Genomic DNA, 24369 nt, shown 5'->3' with positions numbered 1-24369 from the left:
GGCGTACCACTGGTATGTCCCACTTCCTGCCCCTTGTCATGGACAACGTGCACACTCGGAATCGGGGTAGACCCTCACCTGCCTGCGAGGGAGCAGCTGACACTCGGGTGGGCAGAAGACCTGTGGCTGTTTTGCTAAGAGGGGGTGAGCACCTGCCTTGGAGATGTCCCTTGTTTCAGGGGATGGGGAGTTGTGAGACTTAAGGCACTCGGAGTCTCAGTGAACACTTTGGGTCACCAGTAAAAACGGGGTCAGGTCCTTTCCAAATGTGTATGGAGGTGTGTGAGGTTGGTGTTGCTCACTACAGGGCTGTTACATGATGTGTGTTAAAATAGGGGGAAAAATTGTTGAATTTGTGCTTTCCTGTGTCTTCCAGCTGATGCTTTCCCTGCTACTCCATCCTCTGCTCCCTCGGCTTGTGGAGCGCACCAGTGGTGACCCAGTTAAGCCCATCTGAGAGTCAATGGGGTATTTTTAGTGGGTGGGTGAGGGTGCGTAGGATACGTCTGCCAAAGAGTAACGAGCGTTCGCTCATCAAGCGGATTGCCGGGGACAAGAAAAGCAGCAGGTGGACCACCTTGGACTTTCCTCCATGGTTTTGGCCAAGCACAGGGGATGTCTACAGTGAAACACCGTTTCTTTGGTGGCAGGAGATTGAAGCTCTTGGCGGTCATTCCGAGGGGGACTTGTAGCTTCACCCGGCTTTTCTCCTGCAGGGACACTATGTCCACGTCTGGGTAGGAGAAGACGTGGAGGCAAAATATATTTGAGTTATGCAGCATTGCTGTCAGTACAAGGCGAAGTGAATTTAAAAATATTGTGGATTTAGGAAAAAGTGGATTTAGGAAAAAGCTCTATGTTCAAGTATGTTAAAAAAAATTATCAGATAAACTTTTTATATTATAATGGTTTTATGTTCACAGTTTCTTCGGGGGGCGGGGGAAGCATCTTGGAATTAGTAAACTCATCTTCTAGAAAGCCTGTGGTACCTGGGGATCCGCGAGAGGAGGAGAGGAGGATATTGCTGTGAAGAAGTGGTTGTTTCCGAAAGGGCAGTGCCAAGATGAAGTGTAATAAGATGTTCCTGACAGGACGCCATGAGGGAGCGCTCTCTCGTGTGCACACGTACGCATAGGCTCCGAGATATATTTATATACATAAATATAGCTGTTCACTCTGTAAGCGGACCCTGAGCAAATACCACATTTGTTGGCAAAGATGTCCTCTTTCTTCCATCTAGGTGATAGGATTTGATGGAAGGCTGCTTACGTGTAAATGACCTTGGAGAGGGTTTTTTCTTTTCGGATTCCTAATGCCATAAGACAGTAAAAACCAGCCAAACCTCCCCCCTTTTCCCCCAAACACTGTGTTTTTTTCCATCTATTAGAACCCCCTGTCTAGCGGGGTTAACTTATTGTATCTCCGTAGCAATGCCAACGATTGCTCGTTTTATGCTTGATCCATTCCAGGACAACTGAACTTTGCTCACCTTAGGTCAAACCTAACGAAATAAGTGAAGGCATTTCTCGTTGCGTCCCGTGGTTGGGACAAGTGTGCTGACACTTAAACTCCAAAAGGTTTTTTCTTCCAGCTGGATGTTCATCATGATAGTCAGGAGGATGTAGACTAAAGCGACGGACCAACGCCAGCGCGGCTGGATCAGCCCCTTCCACTGCTGCCCGCTGGACTCCGGCTTGAAGGGCTGCAAGAGAGCACCCAACTGAGGGAATCTGGTTTTTCTGTCTCATAACCGTCACAAATAACCCCAAACTTAAGCAACTGGATGGTTGTGTTTTTCTTTTTTTTTTTTTTTTCTCCCAAGCAGCTTTGTCTTGGGAGAAGAGGTGGGGAGGGCTTTCTTGCCGGAGTCTCCTCCCAGCCATCCTGTGGCTGTTCCGCTGTGTGGCAGTCTCTCCTTTTGCTCAAATGATTTTTCCCTCTGGCCTGATGCTTGCCCCTGCAGAAAGCAGCTGTATGGCCTCTCAGCTTTCGTTTGCCGGGATAAACAAGCCAAAAACGGGCAACCAGCTTGCTTGATGCTTCCCCGCCGGTGCTGGATCTGAATCGCGTGGGTCTGCACCCCCATCTGCCTGTCTGGTATTTGGCAAAAGCCTTCTGACGTGTTAGGCTTTTTCCAAATGACTTTCTCTGCATTTGGCTTATGAATGTCCCATTCCTGTGTCTAAGCCCGAGTGGTGACTTGGGGACATGCCCTCCACGGCAGAGACCCCAGCTGGGTGCTCAGGGCTGGTGCCTCTGGTGCATCACCAGCATCAGCCTCCCAGTTCCCCCAGTTGGGCAGGTGAATATGTTCACAGGAGAAGAAAATACCAGTAGGAACTAGTCATGATATTTTCCATTTGCTCTTGCCTGATTTCTGCCTCTCAGCCATGCAAAATCTGCCAGAAGTTAGGCATTACGCGCACCTTGTGAAGGTCTCAAAATCAAAGATGTCATTTGTTTCAGATTATCACAGTCAGCTCTGGGAGCTACAGAGAAATCCGCCGCCGTCTTCTGTAACCCCATCCAAGCCATATTTTTTCCACTGTGTGAAATAACTCAGTGAATTTCTAATTACACAAATCTAATTAAAGGCTGACTGTAACGACTATGCCTAATCATAATGATACACCCATTTCATTAAAAAAAGAAATTGCTTGTGTACAACAAACCACCCAATTTAGTACGGAATTAATATCCGCCTCTCCGGCTGGAGCTGTGCGAGCACCGGCTCGTGTGGGCATCCCCGAGAGGTCCACGTGGCCAAGCTGAGCCTCGTGTGGCCGCCTTCGGAATGCTGGCTCTTCCCTAAGCAGGTTCTCCAGAAGTGTCTGTGTAAGGTGGGGCTGAGAAAGGACCCTCCCAACTGGCCAAACCTTTGAGGGACTCTGGTCTGGGCCCCGTGACCAAGCGTCTCGGTGGCCACTGGAGTGGGATGTAGTGGATTTTGTGTCTGAAGCTCATCCCCCATTGGCGATCTTTCCTTCCGTGGCTTCCCGTGTGCCGCACCAACACCAGGAATGGATGGCACCTGTCTGGTGAAAGCCTGCTTTGTAAAAACTTCTCCAGTCTGCTTTTCCAAAGAGGTGCATCTGCCATCAGCAGTGAGATAAAAGCGCGTAACCGCTGCGGCGGGCAGAAAACTAACAGTGTCCCCGTTCTCCGGGTGCCGGGCGGCTTCTCAGGCGCTGCCAACCGGTGTGATGAGCGATTGATTCTTCCCTTCAGCTCTTAATGCAGTGTCCGCTTCTACAAGAGCATTCCCATCAGGAGATGGGTCCTTACAGCAAGACACGGACCTTAATCCACGCCGTCGAGTGCGGAGTTGCGGAGGGAACGGCTGCACTTGTGCGTCTGGAGTTTTCCGTTTGTATTTTTTGCCGTAGTTTAATGCTGAAATCACTCTGGCGAAAGCAGCTGTGGCTTTGTCCGTTCCTCGCCTTGGTGAATGCGGCAGGAAGTTCATCCTACGGTGTGGAGACTGCGCCCGAATTTCTGGCAGGTCATGCAGACGTCAGAGGGGAGCCAAATACGGGACGGAGGGAATAATATCAGGGCAGTGAGGTTAAATAGAGAGATAATTGATTTTTTTGCAGTGCTGCTCTCGGGTGTAAATCCATTGAGGTTAATGAAGTAAGACAAATTGAGTTGAAGAGCCCTGTACGGAAAGCTTAGCCCGGCGCGTAGCCGCATTCAGAGGCTCCTCTTGGTGCTGCCGTGGTGTTTTTCGGGGCTGTGTCTGGGTGCCAGCGCCTTGCTCGTTTATGCCGACTGAGAGGAGCTGAACTCTGACGGCTGCATCCATTTTAACTTGCAACCAAGACAGCAAACCTCCCGTCGTCTTTCTTTACTGAAATACTCGGGTATGTGTATTCGCTGGGGTTTGTGTCTGATCCACCTGCGGTTGTTTCCCGGACCGCTGGCTCTGGTGGGGTTGCAAAGCCCCACGGGCTGGATGCTGCGCGGCCCCGAGCTCAGTGCGTCTCAGCCCGACGTTCCTGCGTTTCCCTAGGAACCTCTCCAGGGCATCGTGGTTACAGCATCCCAGACTGGTGGGGGTCAGAAGGGCCCTCTGGAGCTCCCCCAGTGCCACCCCCTGCCAGAGCAGGGGCACCTCCAGCAGTGGCACAGAACACGTCCAGGCGGGTTTGGGATGGCTCCAGAGTGGGAGACTCCCCCCCTCTCTGGGCAGCTGTGCCAGTGCTCTGCCGCCCGCACAGGAGAGAAGTCCCTCCTCAGGTTGAGATGGAACTGCCCATGGTCACGTTTGTGCCCGTTCCCTCTTGTCCTGTCACTGGGCACCACTGACAAAAGACTGTTCCCATCCCCCGCCACCCTCTCTTGAAGGATTTATAAGCACTGATAAGATCCCCCCTCAAAAGCAAAAAGACCCCATTCCCTCAGCCTTTCCTCATCAGAAGGATGCTCCAGTCCCCTCATCATCTTCGTAGCCCTTTGCTGGACCCTCTCCAGCAGTTCCCTGTCCTTCTTGACCCGGGGAGCCCAGAACTGGACACAGTGCTCCAGATGTGGCCTCACCAGGGCAGATGGTTAGTGGTATCTTTGGGATGAGATGTCAAATATTTGTCACAGAAGCAAATGCTGTTGATGCGTTGCTCCAGACAGCTAATTCAGCGGGAGCCTTTGCTGCTCCTGGCCAGACTTCTGAAAGCTGCTTGAGTCCGCTTAGCTCAAGGCTTGCTGTTGGAAATGATGCTGACAGCAAGAAGGAGCCCTGGTCTTCCCTGCAGCCCCCCCGGCCACTGCTCCCCCAAACCCACCACACTCTGGCCCAGTACTGTTTAACCTGGGTAAGTGAAACTCCGCAGGTGTTACTGGAGAAAAGGACTCTGCCGACAGGCTCTCCCATGGGTCATAGAATCACAGAACGGTTTGGGTTGGAAGGGAACCTGAAGACCATCCAGTCCCACCCCCCTGCCCTGGGCAGGGACACCTCCCCCCAGCCCAGGTTGCTCCAAGCCCCGTCCAACCTGGCCTTGAACACCTCCAGGGATGGGGCAGCCACAGCTTCTCGGGGCACCCTGCGCCGGGGGCTCACCACCCTCAGAGTAAAGAATTTCTTCCTCATATCTAGTCTAAATCTCCCCTCTTCCAGGTTAAGCCGTTCCCCAAGTCTCATCTGCACTTCTTGGGCTTTCCTTGTAATTACCCAGGCTCTTCCAAGAGCAAGACGGGAGCAAAATCAGGCTGAGAAAACCTTCATCTTATCAGGCTGATACCCAAGTGGCCTGGCCGCTCCCCTTGCCCAGGGCTTGGGGGACACTTTGTTCCTGTGTGGCCGATGTTTCTGTCTTACCAACGGAAGCCACGGCCACCATCCGCAGGCTGGTTGAGCTACCTGGGATGGGGCTCGAGGGCCATCCCTGTCCCTTAGGACCGCCTCTTGCCAGCCACATGCCCCCTTGAAGTTGTATCCCACAGCTTTTGGTCAACAGACCTTTTCCTTGGAGTTGTGGCCCTTTGGGCTGCTGAAGAACCAAAACCCATCAGCAGTAGGTGCCCAAGTCTGGTGCAGGGCAGGACCCCCACGGAAGGTGTGGTGGGAGCACAGAGCAGCCCAACACCACACCAGGCACAGGACATCTCCCGCCCAACCCAAGCTGTGGATACAGACCCTCTGGGAGAGATTTCACACAATGCTCAGGGTTGGAAGGGACCTCCGGAGAGATCATCCAGTCCAGTTTCCGTCTTGGACTGATCACTCTGGACAGGTTTGAGCGTGACCCCTGGTGAGGCTGGGACGCTGAGCTCCCCGCAGAGGTGGTGGCCAGGTGGGAGAGCCTCTTCCAGGGCAGTGATTTCCATCCCCTGACGGTTTCTGCACCTTACCCCGCTTCGTGCAGCAGCTAAAAATGATTGAAAGAAGGGCGTGAGCCTACACCGAGGGAAGGGGAGCAGGAACCCCGGTGTCTGCGGGGGAAATTGGACTCCTGCAGCTGGCAGGAGCCTGTCCGTCAGGCAGGCAGCATGTGTGCCAAGGTTTCGGTCTTTCCTGCTGGATGGTCACTGGCTACATAAATAAACAGGCTCTGTTTTTGTCGTCGGTCACCCTACCGATGCCTCTTGCTAGCCTTGACTTTTTGGCTTGTCTCTTGTATTTTTAGCTGCAGGACGCCCTGTCCCTAAACCCGGAGAGGGACCTGAGGTTTCTCATACCTTTCCAAACGTGTGAAGCCCGCTCTCACCCTTCTCCCGCTCCCGATTTAGAAAAGGGGAAGGCAGCAGTGCTGTTTCTTCCCACTTGTACCGGTGTAGCTCAGCTGAGGACCTGCGATGTGAATATCCATTTTCCTGAGAGTTTATGGATGGTTGCGCCGAAGAAGAGTCTTCGAGAAAGGATGAGGACGGCATCTCTGTGAGATGCCGCGACGTAAGGGGCAGAGGAGCCTCTGGGTGCAGGCTGCTCCGGGGTTATAAGGCAGGGACCCCAGGGGCAGGTATAGACTGAAACCCCTCAGTGCAGGGGCTTCTGCCCCCCATGCATCTCCAGCGGTGTAGCTGGTGGTGGTACGTCTCTAGGGGTCTGTAGGTCAGCATGGAGCATGAACCGTGGTGTGTGTGCTGGTCCAGAGTGGCACGGACGGGTGCCAGTGGCACCAGAAGTCCCGTACCCTCAGGCTGGGGCAGGTTCAGCATGGAGTGAACCTCACTTTTCTCCTGGAGCCTAGAACTGAGGGAGCCAAATATGATTTTTTTCCTTTTTATCTTTTATCCTATTGATATACAAAGAAGCAGAGGAGAACACCCCACACTTGATTAAATTGAGCAAATTGCAATATTTCTGTGTATTTTACTGAGAAGGGGACGAGTTTGGGAGTTTATTCTCTTTTTATGTAAAAGTACAAAATGATTTAGCACAATGCAAAATTAAATGTCACTTCAAAGAAGTGATCAAGCGTTCTTCCGTTTGGCAAGCGCCGAAACGAGCACGTGTTTTATCATGTGGTAGTGTCAGTCGTCCCGAATCCCCCTCTGCATCCTCCTCTACTTGTGCAGCAGCATCCACCTTTGCAGCCAGCCGAGCCATGGCGTTTACCTCATCCTGCTTTTTCGGAGCCCCCGGCCCCGTCAGAGCATCCCCACCCTGGTCCTCATCACTGGCGTGGGGGGGCTGTGGGCTCAGCTCCTCGCCATCCTCTTTGCTCCCTCTTTCTGCACCAAAGTCCTCACTCAGACGCTCGCTTAGGCGTGCACATCAATTTAAGCGTGTGAAGGGCTCCTTTGATGTAATTAAAGCTATTTGTGTGTTTGGCGTTAAGGACGTGATGAAGCGCTTTGCTGGGTGGAGGTGTAAAAGCCCGTGGGCTTCCACCGAGCAGTAGAATGGGTTTTACGCGGCGCTGGGGGCTGTAAGATGACCCGGTGGTTGTGAATCCTCCCTGCCCTCCGCTGCTGCGGGCTGAGTGTCCTGAGCTCTGTTGTTTGCGCCGCGCTGACCCGTGTCCCTGTGCATTTGTACGGCCACCGCTTTGTGTCCCCCGGGAGAGCCACGCGAGGTCACGGGCTGTTTTCCAACGGCCGGTGAGCCCGCAACGCCCCGCACTCCAAATCTGCTGCGGAGATGCTGTTTCGGCCCCTCGAGGTGTCCCGGGTAAGGGGGACACCTAGGACAGGGAGCTGCTGGAGAGGGTCCAGCAAAGGGCTACAGAGATGATGAGGGGACTGGAGCGTCTTTCTGATGAGGAAAGGCTGAGGGAATGGGGTCTTTTTAGTCTGGAGAAGAAAAGACTGAGGGGGATCTTATCAATGCTTAGAAATCCTTCAAGGGCGGGTGCCAGGGGGATGGGAACAGTCTGTTTCCAGTGGTGCCCAGTGACAGGACAAGAGGGAACGGGCACAAACATGACCATGGGAAGTTCCATCTCAACCTGAGGAGGGACTTCTCTCCTGTGCGGGCGGCAGAGCACTGGCACAGCTGCCCAGAGACGGGGGGAGTCTCCCACTCTGGAGCCATCCCAAACCCGCCTGGACGTGTCCTGTGCCACTGCTGGAGGTGCCCCTGCTCTGGCGGGGGGTGGCACTGGGGGAGCTCCAGAGGGCACTTCTGACCCCCACCAGTCTGGGATTCTGTGGTGCGGGGAGCGGGTCCCATGCCAGGGTGCCCTCTCCATCCCCACATCACCGGTGCCATCGTGAGAAAAAACACGCAGGGGTGGCGGGGGGGTGGGGATGTATTCGGTCAGAGGGACAAAAAGCACGGCTGAGCAGATGCTGGTGTAGGTTTTAATGGGTATGAGCAGGCTCATGTCGGTCCAGCTGCCCACTGGGTCCCGGGGAAGATGGGTCAGCATCACCATGTGCCTCCACTCCGGCAAACTTGGTGACCATGGCTTGAGCTTGCTCTTCTTGTCCTCTGCCAAGAGAAGGTGGTGTAGGCTTCTGCTGTTATCCCGCTGCAGAGCAGGCTGGGGGAAGGCATCACGTGCTACCGGAGGCTTAGCTGCTTTTTGGTTCGAGCTGAGGTATGTACATATTTTGGGGGGCACCTCCCCCAGATCCTGATGGGTTTGTGTAGGCACTGTTGCCTGACCTCCCCGTCGAACGATTCCCTATCCGAGAGCCGATCTGGACTGCTGAGGTATTTTGCATTTTCTAATGACTCTCCACTGTGCCTGAATTAATGGAAAAGATGGACTGACGCTAAGATGAGGGTATTGAAGGGAGAGAATGACAAATTGGCTTCAGAGCGTGGCAGCAGCGAGCGCTGTCAGGGGGTTCACGCGCTGACCTTTATCTAAACAGAACTGTATGTAACAGATAAGAATATTTAACAATAATTAATGTCACATCAGCGCCGAGGACAAAATGACTACATCAAACAGGCAAGAAATCTACTGCAAATTACTCAAAAGAGAAATGTCAGCTTCTTCCTATCTGCAGCCTGCCTTGTGCTGATGATGCTGGAATTAGACGGGAGGGCACGCGAGTAAAGAAGCTATTAAAAATGATTTAGGGACTGGGTAATATATACATAAATGAGTGAGAGAGGCAGAATCAAGCAGAACAGCAGCAGGTCTGCTGGACCAGAGTCGTGTAAAATCAAACACTAAACTGAGCGGATAATTGAGCGTGGGGATAAATGTGTATAAACCGGTTATCTCCACTGCTGAAGTTTTGACGGGCGGCTGAGGCTTTCCCTTCCCTTTCCCTCCTCTCTCCGGGGGGTCCTGGTGGGCCGTGCTTCAGCAGACACCTCCTGCCCTGCCTGTTGAGCCCCTGTTTGTGTTTTATAGGTGGGAGGAACCGTTGCTGGCCGGGGTTGTTGACGTGTTTTTCATTCTCTTCCCAAGAAGCTTGGGAAGAGAAGCTTGTCCCAGCTTCCTGGGGGTTGGTTGGGGGGCAGCTGAGCTGGGGGGCTGCGGGGGTCTCTGCTCCCTCCAGGCACTATACCAAGCAGTGTCTCAGTGCTGGACAAGTGATGAAGAGCAAAGCGGTTGGAGCTCCGAGGAGATGGCTGTGTTCGTGTCACAGACTGGGGGCCAGTCTGCAGTCCCTCATCTAATCTGGAAACAAGTGATGGTCTATGGAAGTCCATTCACCAGCGGTGGATTTCATCAGTCCGGATGACAACAAAAGCTGAGGGAGGAGTTAAGCCCCTCCTGATCTACCTCCTGCTGTGGAGCATCCCTTGGCCCTGCAGCTCCAGGCCTGGGGTGGACATGCACAAATCCAGGCTGGGTAAAGAATGGATTGAGAGAGCCTTGAGGAGAAGGACTTGGGGGTGTTGGTGGATGAGGAGGTCAACATGACCCAACAATGTGCACTCACAGCCCAGAGAGCCAACAGGACCCCAGGCTGCATCCCCAGCAGCGTGGCCAGCAGGGCAAGGGAGGGGATTCTGCCCCTCTGCTCCGCTCTGGTGGGATCCCACCTGGAGTACTGCATCCAGCTCTGGGGGTTCCAACATAAGAAGGACACAGACCTGTTGGAGTGGGTCCAGAGGAGGGCCACAAGGTTGATCTGAGGGCTGGAGCCCCTCTGTTGTGAGGACAGGCTGAGAGAGTTGGGGCTGTTCAGCCTGGAGAAGAAAAGGCTCCGGGGAGACCTTATAGCAGCTTTCCAGTATCCGAAGGGGGCCTACAGGAGAGCTGGGGATGGACTTTTTACAAGGGTATGTAGTGATAGGATGAGGGGGAATGGTTTTAAACTGGAAGAGGGGAGATTTAGAAGAGATATTAAGAAGAAATTTTTCACTGCGAGGGTGGTGTGGCACTGATGCAGGCAGAGAAGCTGTGGCTGCCCCATCCCTGGAGGTGTTCAAGGCCAGGTTGGACGGGGCTTGGAGCAACCTGGGCTGGGGGGGGGTGTCCCTGCCCAGGGCAGGGGGGTGGAACTGGATGATCTTCAAGGTCCCTTCCAACCTAAACCATTCTATGATTCTGTGGTTTTCTTGGCGGGAGGAGGCAGCAAGGTGCCTCCAGATTAGCAAGGTTGTAAAAAATAGCTTTCCAGCTGGCCTGGTGACCTTTGGACAGCAGGAGAATATTTTACAGGCAGAAGACGGAGGTGTCATGATTTAAAATTAGAAACGGTGGGGAGCTGTATCTTCGCCCCTTGAAGTGCAACGGGAAAACTGACCTGTCCCTCATCCCATCCTGGAACAAGGGTTAGGGTTTCCTCTCTCCCTTACAGAGGATGCTCTTGGGCTCCTGGCCTCGGGCAAGGTGCGTCTTGCAGGACTGGGGCCGTGTTGGGAGCGGGGAGGGAGCGGAGCCGGCTGCCAGCAGGCAGCAGTTGGGTCTGGGAGACACCGTGCAAAATTCGGCTCCGCTGGTTCCATTGGGGAAAGCGCCTGGTGCGTTCGGCTGCTGAACAAACCCGGCCCAAGGCTGGATGGGCAGAGAAGGTCCAATTAGAGGATCTGAATATCGATTCACTGGGGAGAAAACGGGACATTAAAGGATCTCTGGGAGGCAGAAGCACACCTGACGTCTTGCTTAAAATGAAAGGCTGCGAATTTGCATCAGAATATGAGAACAGGGCTCTGGCAACAACAGGCAACTAATTAAAGTGCATCAGGTAAAGAGAGTTCTTCCCTATTTTATCTCCCCTGGTTGGAAGTATAGAACAGGCAGTTGTTAGAAAAATAGGCACTATTTATGTCCAGGGTGGTACTGATAGCGTCCAGAAAGGCACAAAGGGTAAGGATCTCTGCTCCGGTGCACGTTTCAGGCATCTCTTTTTCGGGAGGAAGGTACAGCCATGTCAGACCAACCAAGCGGACACAGCAGGAGCCTGGGGACGCTCCTGCTCTGAGCTGAACACTCCGCTTTTGTCTTGAAGTCAAATGGTTTGGTTTCTCCGGGTTTCCCACCGGTCTCTCCTACGCTCGGGTCACCCTCATGCCCGCAGTTGGGGAGGGCCCTGGGGGCAGGCGAGGGCCGACACCACCGCTGGGCAGAAGAAAGGCTGGGGCACAAGCAGGTCCGAGCTCCCAGCCCACGCGGAAGGCCCATGCTGGAGAAGATGTCGGCATGGAGGGACACACCTGATGACTCTGATTTTGGACTTCCTCAGGTGGAAGAGCCTCAGTGGTGGAAGCTGTTTGGGGAAGGCTTGAGCCAACTGAGCTGCCCTAAATCCCACGAAGAGTCTCTAGCAGCTCAAAAGATGAACTCCAGGTCTCATTTCCCTGATAAGCAGCATAACCCATCCGCAGACCTGTCCTTTCTCTTCCTTGGTTCTGTTCTCTGCAGAAGGTTGACTGAAACCCTCAATATTAACTTGACAGAAGTGTTTCGTTGCTTTGTTCTTCCTGGTTCTGGAGCATGGAGAAAGGGACTGGGTGACCTGAGGGAAATCAGAAACCCTCTCCCACCCAACTCAACTCCCAGGGCAGACTTCAGCACCTTGAGGTCACTTCCATAATGGTTCACTGTGGTCTGACCTGGAAGACAGATGTCTGGACGTCTTCTCTGGGACGGCAAGGGGAGGCAAAGTGATACCCGGAGAGGAAGGAGCAGCAGATTTAGCCCGGCCGTCTTGGCGTCACATGAAGGCACGTGGCTGCGGTTGCTGTGCCTCCATGTGCCTGTCCTCTACGCCAACGCCAACCTTGCCCCATGTTTTGCAGGGACTGGTGCTGTGCCGCAGCACACTATGCTGAAATTACCTTCTCTTCCTTTCCTTGGCTTCGCAAAGACGCCTTTTCTTCTCTCCCATTTCAAAAGGATGTTTTTCTGCGAAGTCTGAGGAAACAAAGGAAGAAAGAAACCAAAGAGAAAAGGAGTTTTGAAGTTGCACCATCTGATTCTCGCCGAGAGACGCTGCTGGTGTCAACATTCTTTATGCGCATCCGGAGCTGGTGCCATTTCACACCTGCTCCGCACTTGTTTTTAAATGACACGTAATTATGATAGGCAGTGTAAAGATGAAGCTTCATCCCAATTAAATTGCATTTTCTGTCTTTTCATTTCCTGCCCCAGTTGAGGAGGAAACCCCTGGAGAGCAAGATCTTTAAGTTTAATGAAGTAGGAGGCGCCTGCAAAATTAAAGGTGATCTTGTTTATTAGAAGAAAATTGCTGCTGATATATAGTGTTTCCAGAATATTGTGCTTCTGTGTGGTGCCCCGGGGAGTGTTTCAGGCCACTGGAAACGCATATGTAAGCACCTTAGGTCATCAGGTAGAGAGCATCCAGTCCATGGTAGCTGCTGTTCAGAAACGTGTATATCCCCTCTGCAGCACTGGGATGGTCCCTCTTCAGAGGAGAAGAGAAGACTGAGGGGGATCTTATCAATGCTTATAAACCCTTCAAGGGCGGGTGCCAGGGGGATGGGAACAGTCTGTTTCCAGTGGTGCCCAGTGACAGGACAGGAGGGAACGGGCACAAACGTGACCATAGGAGGTTCCATCTCAACCTGAAGAGGGACTTCTCTCCTGTGGGGGCGGCAGAGCACTGGCACAGCTGCCCAGAGAGGGGGGGAGTCTCCCACTCTGGAGCCATCCCAAACCCGCCTGGACGTGTCCTGTGCCACTGCTGGAGGTGCCCCTGCTCTGGCGGGGGGTGGCACTGGGGGAGCTCCAGAGGGCCCTTCCAACCCCCACCAGTCTGTCAGTCTGTGATTGTGGCTTTTGGGGAAATTAGAAGATGTTTTCCTTAGGGTCTTCATCCCCGCAGGTGGTGGGGGTGTGAGCGCGGTGCTGGTGTGGCATTTGCTGTGCCCTGAGCCCTGCGGGACTGGGAGAACAGTGGTTCAACCCCACCGCTTCGCTGGGCCGGTTCCCTCTGCTGCTTCATCAAAATGCAGCCCAGTGCGGTGAGTCCCCTGCCCTGAGGACAAGTCTTGGGTTTTTAAGGGTCTATGATATATCTTAGTCAGTATCTACACTATTTCATCCTTTATTCCTTCCCCCACCTTCCTCTGAATGCCATCCAGCCCCCATGATTTATTACCCTTCAGCGCATTCCGCTTTTTGTTGGAGAATTTATATTTAATTTTTATGCCCGTTATCATTCAGGCAGAGAAGGGAAATGCTTTGGGAGCCCAGAGTGAGAATAAACCAGCGCATTTTCGTGCAGTTACTTTGTTTGAGAGATGCTGTGTTTTGGCAGGGTACTTGCCTCCTTCCTCCTTCCCTTTGGCGCCGCGAGACAAAGTGGTTCGAGAAGAATCGCAGGACGGTGCGGTGCAGTGATTGAGTCCCGCCTTGCCCGGGCTGGGGTCTGCTGCTCCTGCCGCCTGGGTTCTCTGGGGCTGATGCAGTAAAGAGGAACTCGGTATAAGAGCAGGACAATTTGGTCTTTCATTTGGGAGAGGAGGGATTACGCAGCTGTAGAGGTGGACTTCCTTTTCTCAGCTCCAGCGCTCTTGCTCGTGATGAGGTTTTTCTATGGCACCTCCTCCACTTCAGGTTATTGGGCAACTGTTGGACCTCATCTGAGTCCAATGTAACATCCGAAGGGACACAAAGAGATGCACTAATTTGGCCCTTGGTCTCATAGAGGTGCACAGGAGAGCCAAGAGCAGAACTTGGAGCTTCTGATGCTCTTTGGTGCACCGTGTCCCTCTGCCCCTCATACTTCCCCTCCCCTCGCATGTTTTTGGGTGGTTGTTATCAGCAGAAGGCTTTAGGAGTGTGATAAGCACTTTTGCCTCAGTCGAGGCATCTGGGTGAGTTTGGGAGGAGGGTGGGGAAGGCATTCAGAATGTCATCCAGATCTAGGGTAAAGTCTTTTTTCCCCCTTCCTTGCTGGGATTTGTGTCTACAATCCTCCGTCTGCCCCATTCTGTCCAAGCAACGGCAAATTAAGGACCTGCAGGGCTCCGGCAGGTATGATGGGAGCAGGTCACAAGCCATTGGCTTGTCCCCATCCCTGGTGTCTCTGAGAGTTTTGATGCCCAGGACTTTGCTCAGATCTGGTTTGGCTTCAGGTTTCTCTTACTCTCTCTCCTCTTCTCCATCTCCTGCATGAAGACTCCTTCTCGCGACATTGCTGCCTTCGCCGTTGATTCCAGCACGTTCAGCTGAACTTCTGAGAGATGCTACCAGACCTCTGGAGAGGCTCAATGAACTTGAATGATGGGTCCATTGAAATGGAGGGGAACTGAGGAAACAGCCCTTGGGAAGTTCATCATGTCGAATGCTTTAGTAGGTTCTTGGATGACGGGATGTGTGGCCATGTGGCCGTGTCCCCTGCTTTTAGCCTGTGTCACTGTGGTGGCTTTGTCGTGCAGAGCTTTAAACCCCCCTGCAGGAGGGATCGTCCCTGTGGTGCAGTGCCAGAGTGTGCAGAGATTTCTGCCACGAGAGCCAGCGCGTCGTCTCTCATCAGCTCGTTAGATATGTGTGACCTCGCTGGTGGTTGAAGCCCGGCGCTTCATTTCTTCTGTCTCTTTAGTGCTTTCTCTCTTTTAATTAAAAGCTTCGTTCCAGTTTGACCTTTTGCAATGCTGTGGCATAACTGAGGCTGAATTGAGCCTCTAATTAGGGAGGTTCTCTCCTGGTGGGCTGGGTGGGTTATGACGAGGAGCCCTCGCTGCCCCCCCTGCCCTCCTGGTGGGACCGGGCAGCCCACGTATCTGAGTATGTCACCCAGCAGGGTGGGAAAAGTGTTTGGTCTTTCAGTAAAACCCATGGTTTACTCAGGAAACATTGCTTGGAAGGCAGGAGGTGGGAATCATTGCCGGTTTGAGGAGTGTGGAGAAAGCAGAGCGGGAATGTCCCCGTGATTTATTGCCTCTGTTGGAGATGACCGCTGACTCGAGCGAGCTGGTTTGGAGGAATGGGTTTAAATCATTGGATCTGGTTCATGGCTTACGCCCCAGTGTGGGAGTGTGGAGACCTGGATGCAGTGCCCATCAGCTCTGGACCGTGCAGGCTGTGAGCTCGGAGGGGCGCTCCTTGTGCTGGGGATGGAGAGCACGGAGCAGGTCTCACTCCATCCCATCCATTCAACCGCAGCTCCTTGCCTGGAGTGCTGGGACGAGGGCAGGACTTGGTGTGCGTTTGGTTGCAGAGGAGTGAGGGTTTGCTGGTACCTAGATCCCACTTCTAAAGCATTAGCTCAGTTCTCGTGGGGTGGGCAACCATGTCCTGCAGCCTCCCCTGCGAGGAGCATCCCCCGCTGGCCTGACCGTGCTGGCACGGTGGCCCTGGGAGCATGCCCCATGGGCACTCGGCTGTTGCCCGGCATAAAAATGCCCTAAAAAGTCCTGCAGCACTCACTTCTGAATTGTAGTTTGCCATCCAGCATGACCTGGACAGGCTGGAGAGCTGGGCAGAGAAGAACCTAATGAGGTTCAACAAAAGCAAGTGCAAGGTCCTGCAGCTGGGGAGGAAGAATGCAAAGCACCAGTATGGGTTAGGGGTGGACCTGCTGGGAAGTAGCTCTGAGGAGAAGGATCTGGGGGTCCTGGTAGACAGTAAATTATCCATGGCCCAGCAATGTGCCCTTGTTGCCAAAAAGGCCAATGGCATCCTGGGCTGCATAGGGAAGAGTGTGGCCAGTAGGTCGAGGGAGGTCTTTCTCCCCCTCTACTCTGCGCTGGTGAGGCCACAACTGGAGTACTGTGTTCAGTTTTGGGCTCCCCAGTTCAAGAGGGACAGGGAACTGCTGGAGCGAGTCCAGCGAAGAGCAACAAAGATGATTAAGGGCTTGGAGCATCTCCCGTATGAGGAAAGGCTGAGAGAGCTGGGACTCTTTAGCCTGGAGAAGAGAAGACTGAGGGGAGACCTTATTATGGATTAGAAGTATCTAAAGGGTGGGCTGAAGGAGGATGGAGCCAGGCTCTTTTCAATGGTTCCCAGTGACAGGACGAGGGGTAATGGGCACAAGTTGGAACAAGTTGGAAGTTCCGTTCAAATACACGGAAACACTTCTTTACGGTGCGGGTGACAGAGCACTGGCACAGGCTGCCCAGGGAGGTTTTCTCTGGAGGTTTTCAAGACCCGCCTGGATGCAGTCCTGAGTGATGTGCTCTGGGCAATCCTGCTTTGGCAGGAGAGTTGGTCTGGGTGATCTCTAGAGGTCCCTTCCAACTCTGAAAATTCCGTGATTCCATTACATCCCGTCACATTTCTACCTGGCAGGTCTCTCGGGGTGACACATCAGGGCAGCGCGCGGTCCTGCCAGGTGTCTCAGGGACGGGTAAGCACCCCGACTTAATGTCCCAGGAGGTGTCATGGGAGCTGGGGGGGGGTGATCCTGAGGAGCTGCCTTAAAGCAGAACGTTTCAATTCCATCAACAAGGTGTTTCAGTTCAAGTCAGCCTGACCCAAAGCAAAATCTTCAGTTTCAAAAATATGTTTTCAAAACTGAGGGGGGGGGGGGGGGGGAGAAAAAAAAAAAAAAGTGAAAAAGTTTCTGCTTGGATGTGGGATATTTCAGTTTGAAGCAGCTGTTTTTCCTTGAACAAAACCCAGCCACCGTGACCAAAAATTCGTGCCCACCTCTATCCACCGGTTACCTTGTTCTCTGCAGGTATTATCATCGAATCATAGAATGCTTTGGGTTGGAAGGGACCTTAAAGACCATCCAGTCCCACCCCGCTGCCCTGGGCAGGGACACCTCCCCCCAGCCCAGGTTGCTCCAAGCCCCGTCTGTAGCTGTACCCCATCGTGTCGCTGTTCCTGGGGGATTTCTTGCTCCTGAGCCAGTCTGAACCTCCTCCCCGGCCGCTACCCCCAGTGCTCGGCCCCGCGAATGCAACCCGCTCTCTCTGCTCCGCTTTGGGCTCCTGGCTAAGCCGCTCAGAGCCTTAGCTCGCAAAGTCTGGGCTCTGATCCTTCCAGCCAAGCAGCCAGCGGCTTTTCCTTCCGACACCGCGTACCCTGCCCTGCTGAGGGTTAGAAAGTACGGGATTATCTGCTTCCCCCAAACCAGGGTGGGGGAAAAAAAAAACCCCAACCCTCTGTGTCCTGATTCTCGCAGGGTGAAGCTGAGACCGTCGAGGGGTGCTGCGCCTGCTCCCGCACCGGTGACGGCGAGGACTGACGAACCCCAAGTGCCCACCCCAGTCCCGGTGAGTAACTGTATCCTGAGGTGCCTTTGGACGGGACGAGCGGTGGGAGAGATCCCCGCGGCTCTGCTGCGGGAGGTGGGACGCGGCAGTGGGGTTCGGGGCAGCAAGGACGCCTCGCTTGGGGTGCTGGACGGTACGAACGCTCCATTCTGGGTTCAGGCTGAAGGTTTTTCTCTTTGAGCCTGCTGAGAGCGGCCTGGTGTCAGCGTTGGGGGAGTCCATGGTTGGATGGATGCGGTGAGGATCCGCCGGTCCTTCGTGTGCTGCTGGCAGTAGCAACGGGGCCGCTTTGTGTACGCCCCGACGGGCAGATCGCGATCGTTCTGGATGCAGTGGGGTTCCGATTCATCACTTCTATTTCTCGTAAAAGACACTCTTGTGGGTTGTTGTGGGTACTGTAGGGGTGGGCTCTGCTCTGACCTCGCCTGGTGCCCACCCCGCAGCCAGAGGCTGCGAGGAGAACCCGGGGAGAAGCGCTGTGCTCGGGGCAAGCACACACCTCACGGAGCTGGTGTTTGCGGTGAAGGAGGGTGCCCAGATTTTGGTCAAAACCCCAGTAACTGCCTTTGCACGGAACAAGCAGAGCATCCTCTTGAAAGCGGGCTGGGGGGACGCGCTTGGGATTTCCTTGACCACCAACAGTTCAGGGCTGTGGTTCTCAGAGCTTTGGTCAGGACAGAGTGGTTCCTCCATCCCCAAAAGGTACAGGAGTGTCCTCAGGCTGCAATTTAGGAAGATAACCAACTCCGGAGTGCCAAACGGCCCTGCCAGGACCCGCGCTTTAACATGCCCTAGACCCAGCTTGGCCAGGGAGGCTGAGCTGAAAGCACCTCTTTGAAGAAGAGGTTTTTGTGGTGGGCTGGAAGAGGGTTGGGGGGATCGGGTCCAGCGACAGCGGGACCCTAAGTACTGGGAAATGCTCCAGGAATCACTGCGGCTGTTAGAAACAGTTTTGTTTCGGTAAGAACAGGACTTCAGGTGGATAAAACCTGGAGTTTGCTTCAGGAAGATTTCAGGGTGTAATATTTTCAACAGTGGACTTTCCCCTCTGGTTCCCGGACAGATGGATAAAAGCAAGCCCTCAGTTTCCAGTTTGGCAGCGTTTACAGTCCTGGTGGAACGCTTTTGTCTTAATTGGTATTGTGGTTGGGTTTTCCCTTGGGAACTTAATGTAGGAGGGAGGAAAAATAAATGTGATCGGGTAAAACTTCTTATCGTATGGGCAGGAGCTCTGCTGTTGCTTGGTGGACCCCAGGGGACACCACGTACAGTAAATAAGGATCCGAGAGTTTTACACTTCTTACCTTCTTTAGAAATCTAATCCAGGAAACTGCAAATAACAGACGGGTAAAGATTCACCTGAACTTTCTCAAACTGAAATGAGGCAGTTGAAGGAGAAAGGGAATTTGGGTTTGCTTATGATTTGTCTAAAACCATTTTCTGCTTCTAGCTTAAAATACCTTCCCTTAGTAGTAGTGGGAATATCTCGACACAAAGTAAGACTAAAAAATACCGACGTACAGCTCTGTTAAACAAATGAGCTGGCTAAAACCCCTTTTCTGCATGAATAAGAGAACTACTGTGCCCTAATTCCATAGACCAGGATTTAACTCGGCAAATGAAATTATGGAATTCAGCAGCAGTGGAGAAAGACCTTACTTTTATAATATTCAAGGCATTAAAAAAAAAAAAAAAGAACACCACTGCCAGAAGTTTTTCCGAGTTTTGATTTGGCCGTTGACATATTAAATGGTGCGGTAAACTATGGAGCCTTCTTTTCGTACAGGTTATTTACTGTAAGTGGAGGAAAGTGTCTTTTATCCTGCGTGCACAGACCGCGGGACTTGAACTGCAGCACCTCCTTCAATCTGCCAGTTCTTCACTTTCTGATCCCTTGAGTGCTGCTGGTTGATTATTTGCTTTTTCATTTTTCGCTTCTCCCTCCGATTATCGGGAGTGCGCAGAATAAAGGTTGATTCCGGAGGGAGCTGCGAAACTACCTATTTCTTGGGGGGTGCGGAAAAAGCTGTGAAAATATCTGTCATTCAGGCAATTGGAGAAGAGCGTTGAGAGTAACTCCGGAGAACTAGGAAGGCCGATGAAAATGCCCATTATTCTGGCAATGGTCACAGAAATACCTGTTATTGCGTCCGCCCATACAGGGTTAGAAGTGTCCTGTAGCGACAGGACACAGAGCATCCTTAGGTAGCTCAACAAAAACGGGGTGGGTGAATTTTTCTGTCTTCTTAGAAAAAAACACAGCGTCGGAGCGGGCCATCACGGTGTCTAATCACAAATAAATCCGGACTGTAATCACTCGCTCAGGTCATTTATCAGCTCGGGCAGTTCCTGTCCTTCCAGGATTAAGGTGGCACTCGGTAGCCCGTTAAGCTACGATCTGGTAGTGACCTTCTTAGCACCCCGTGGGCCAAGGAAGGAAGCGATGTAACAGGTTTCTTAATTTAGAAAAGACGATGCGGGTCAGGAGGAGGTCGTGGGTATCGGTGCTCAGCGCGGAGGCTCTGGTTGAAGGCTGTGGTGTCCGGTGGGGAGGAGGTCGTGGGATGCTCATGATCAAGTCTAAAAAAGCCGAACAGGGACCCGGTTACTCTCTGTGACTGAGATACCTTTGTCGAGGGAACGACCGGACAGCAGGATAAGTGGTGGATCTCACTGTAAAGTCTTAACCAGTTGTGAAGTTGTTTCCAGAGGTTCTACAGGGGTCCCAAAGCATCAGAAACCAACTCGGGGACTTCAGGAGCAGCAGTAGTGTGCAGAGCCGCGAAAGCGGGGACAGCCTCCCATTGACTGCTGGCTCCGCTGTTGGCAGTGCTCGCGTCACAGCTCGGACGTTTCAACGAGAGCCGACTGGCTTTGTCCTTTGTGGCTTGTTCTCTCTCTTTTTAAAATTTTTTTTCCAATTTTTATTCCTCTGTAGGCAGTTAGATGGCCATATCTCTGCAGTGGGGATTCTGATGAGTGTGTGCACAAGTTCTTTATTTCTCTTCATACTTTTACAAGCAGGTGCTGGGAAGATGATTGAATTATCTCGGCAGCTGCATCCCTTCCCAGCACAGCAGGAATTGCAGTGGAGGAGCAGATGAAGATGAAGCGGCAGGTGGTCCAGAGCAGGTTGCGATGCGCTGGGCTCCCTCAGCCCTGTTACCAGCCCCCGGTGCTTCTGACCATGGACAGTCTTCTATCTCAAGAGTGTGGGAAACTTTAGTTGTCCCCAGCGGCTTGTGTGTTCGTGAAAACCTCAAAGGAAGGTAGAGCTCAGAGGGTTGTGGTTAGTGGCGCAGAGTGTAGTTGGAGGTCAGTAACGAGTGGTGTCCCTCAGGGGTCAGTACTGGGTCCAGTCCTGTTCAATACATTCATCGATGACCTGGATGAAGGGATAGAGTGTACCATCAGCAGGTTTGCTGATGACACAAAACTGGGAGGAGTGGCTGACACGCCGGAAGGCTGTGCTGCCGTACAGCGTGACCTGGACAGGCTGGAGAGTTGGGCGGAGAGAAACCTTACAAAGTTCAACAAGGGCAAGTGTAGGGTACTGCATCTGGGGAGGAATAACCCCACGCGCCAGTACAGGTTGGGGGCTGACCTGCTGGAGAGCAGCTCTGTGGAAAGGGACCTGAGAGTCCTGGTGGACAACAGGATGCCCACGAGCCAGCAATGTGTTCTGGTAGCCAAGAAGGCCAATGGCATCCTGGGGTGCATCAAGCAGAGTGTGGCCAGCAGGTGGAGGGAGGTCATCCTCCCCCTCTACTCTGCCCTGGGGAGGCCACATCTGGAGCACTGTGTCCCATTCTGGGCTCCCCGGTTCAAGAAGGACAGGGACCTGCTGGAGAGGGTCCAGCAAAGGGCTATGAAGATGATGAGGGGACTGGAACATCTTTCTGATGAGGAAAGGCTGAGGGAATGGGGTCTTTTTGCTTTTGAAGGGGGATCTTATCAACGCTTATCAATCCTTCAAGGGCGGGTGCCAGGGGGATGGGAACAGTCTGTTTCCAGTGGTGCCCAGTGACAGGACAAGAGGGAACGGGCACAAATGTGACCATAGGCAGTTCCATCTGAACCTGAGGAGGGAATTCTCTCCTGTGTGGGCGGCAGAGCACTGGCACAGCTGCCCAGAGAGGGGGGGAGTCTCCCACTCTGGAGCCATTCCAAACCCGCCTGGACGTGTCCTGTGCCACTGCTGGAGGTGCCCCTGCTCTGGCGGGGGGTGGCACTGGGGGAGCTCCAGAGGGCCCTTCCAGACCCCACCAGTCTGTGAGAAATAACCCAAATAATTGTCACTATCCTCAGACAATTCCCACTAGATAAAACGAAGTCTGTGGTTTTGTTGAGCAGTAAAAGGAAGAAGAGGCTTCAGACTTGTCACCACGATCTCCTGCAGAGCGTGGTCCTAGCGGTGAGACTGATTGCCAGTGACTGACATGGAGGTGCAGAAATTGGGCTGGGACACTCATCCAGACCATGTCCCCTGCAGATGGAGCGTTGGACATGGGTGCTGTCACCTGCTGCCCGCTCTGGCCATTGGTTACGATGCAAACTGTTGAGTCAAAATAGACCTGTGTAAAATAAGGAAAGAAAGGGACCTCTTCTTGGCAAACTTGGAAGTGGAGGAAGGGTGAACCCGTTAAAAAGCTGCCTGGAAAGTGGACCCAGGGTCTGTCACACCTGTGCTGTGTCTTTCTAGACCCAGTGACCCCAAGGTTTCCCCAGAAAATGAAAGGGGACCGTGAGGATAACAGGTTGAAGTCTGCACGCTCCCAGCGTGCTCCAGCAATGGAAGCTTTGAGACCACCCACTCTATCTTGACCCTTTCTGCCGATGTCCTGGGGCCTCTAAAGAGTTATTCTTTAGCTGCAGGCTCATTGTGGGGAGGTCCCCCATGAAATAAGGCCATGATCCTTGGCTCGAGAGGCAGAGCTGATGTGGTGGCTGCGAACCGTGGGTGAGGAGAAGGGTGGTCTGGGCTGTGGAGAACTCAGACAGAAATTCCCTCAAAAGCTAGCGCTCCCCAAGCCTTATTTACAGTAAATAAATGCAAAGACCCAGTTAAAAATCCTTTCTAAGTAGACTGTCTGGAAGGTCAGCACATGTCTGTGCTGGAAATCAACTAATGGTGTGAGTGGTATTTGTAAGCCGTTGGCTGGAAGTTGTTCCCAGGCTGCTGGTTCATCTGGAACAGGTTTTGTCTTGAGTAGGTTTGGTCTCAGCTGGTGGGAGCGGGCTGGGGAGCCTGTCTGGCAAATGGAAGGCGAGAGGAGAGCTCTCCTCACGCAGAGGCCCTGGTCCACGACTACTCTCCCCAGGGAAGTGAACAAGTTTTGGGCTAGAAAAGCCATGTTTGTGGCACTAAAATTCGTTGTGAAAGCAGAGCATGTCAGGGATGGTTTCGATTGAAGATGATTAGGAGTCGTTTAGCAGTTGCAAGCATTAGGAGTGCGGTCTGCAGGCTTGGGGCCTGGTGTTGGCTATCTCCAAAGTTCTCCATGATGGAGCCATACCCTCCCATTGCCCCCACATGCGTTCTGCCTATGCGGAGCTGAGCTTAGTTGGCTTTGAGTGGGAACTCAAGCAGTTCTCATAAAGGATCAGGTTTTCCAGCAAGAGCCAAATCCTGACGTGCTGAGTTGCTGTTCTTGCCACTGGAGCCTTCAGAGGTGGATGCTGGGTGCTGACCTTCACTGAGAACCTCTTTCCTCGTTTCTGCCCCTGCCAGGCTCACGTGGCTCTGCTGGGGGCGAGTTAGTGGAAGATGAGATGCTAATTGACCCTTTCTAAACAGCCTTGTTGCTCTGTCCCTGTGGTTACCTGTGCTTTTAAATAAGCAAATTAATTGCGTGAAGCTCTCAACCGCTCTGCCAAGACAGCAGGAAAGCTGCGGTGTTTCCAGGTGCCAAGTGATGGATGGCACGAGAGGCCATGGCCAGCAGCTCTACCGGGGAGACCTTCCTGCGCCGGACCATCCAGCTGATCGCGCAGTCTGCAAGCAGAAAGTTATGTAGCTCAGTCGTTTCTCGGTGTGTGAGAAGAGAGGTCATTTGGTGTTATTTAAGGACGGTTGGCTGAACAAAAAAGTACAAAATGTCTTCACGTAGCATACGTCATCCAGTGGATTGTACTGTACCTGGTTTGAGACTTAAGATCTCGATAAACCAAAAAGTCTCAAGCATACGTCTGGTTTTAAAGCTATAAATTCGGTCAAAACTCTTCTGCTCAAAGAAAGCCATGGGTTAATAATACCTTCCTGAGTCAATGATTAAACTCTAGAGCTGAGCTGGTTTCCTGCGATCAACCAAAATGTTTGATTCTTTTAAGAGCTGAGCAAGCAATTCATAATGAATACTCTATGTGAGAGCTAAGTTTTCTGCAAATCTTGATCTTATCAAAATAACATGTCAATTTAAATTATCTGATTTGGGGATTTTTGTTTTTTTTTTCATTTTTTCATTTGCTTTTTGGAATTATCTATTTCCTAGAGCTTCTCAAGACTTGAAGGTTAATCCAGATTAAGGTAGTGCATGAATTGAAAATGTAAAATCTTTTCCCAAATAACTCCTTGTGTAAGCACCAGCTGACAGATGATGGCACCAGTCATTTCTTCTGCTGTGGTTAAGGATAATGCCTGTGCTCAAACTTCAGGTGAAAATGTTTGCAGGATGAAATCTGAAAGCTTTCTGGATTGCTCCAGAGGGAAGGTCAGAGCTGCCCCAGGTGTTAGTAGTCTATCTCAGATGCATCCCCCAGTTGGGTGTTCATTGAATGCAAACCCAGCTGGAATGAATTGGTGAAGAACTCGGGGAGTGCTCACAGACTTGGAGTGGGGTGGCTTGTATTTATTGACACCTTAACTCCTCCTTAGCTGATGGCCA

The 24369-nt window shown here is 52.7% G+C and overlaps 1 protein-coding gene across 1 annotated transcript in view; it reads left to right on the top strand.

Moving 5' to 3' along the window:
* RALY (RALY heterogeneous nuclear ribonucleoprotein) overlaps positions 1 to 24369 on the top strand; it is a 151294-nt gene that overhangs the window by 36456 nt on the left and 90469 nt on the right. The window contains exon 2 of the mRNA XM_082491044.1: positions 17395 to 17485. The gene's annotated coding sequence lies outside the window, so the exon portion shown is untranslated. The remainder of the gene's footprint in view (positions 1 to 17394; positions 17486 to 24369) is intronic.

This window comes from Vanellus vanellus (assembly GCF_965231255.1).
Source record: "Vanellus vanellus genome assembly, chromosome: 15".
Lineage (NCBI taxonomy): Eukaryota > Metazoa > Chordata > Aves > Charadriiformes > Charadriidae > Vanellus > Vanellus vanellus.
This window is presented reverse-complemented; position numbering and strand designations above follow the sequence as displayed.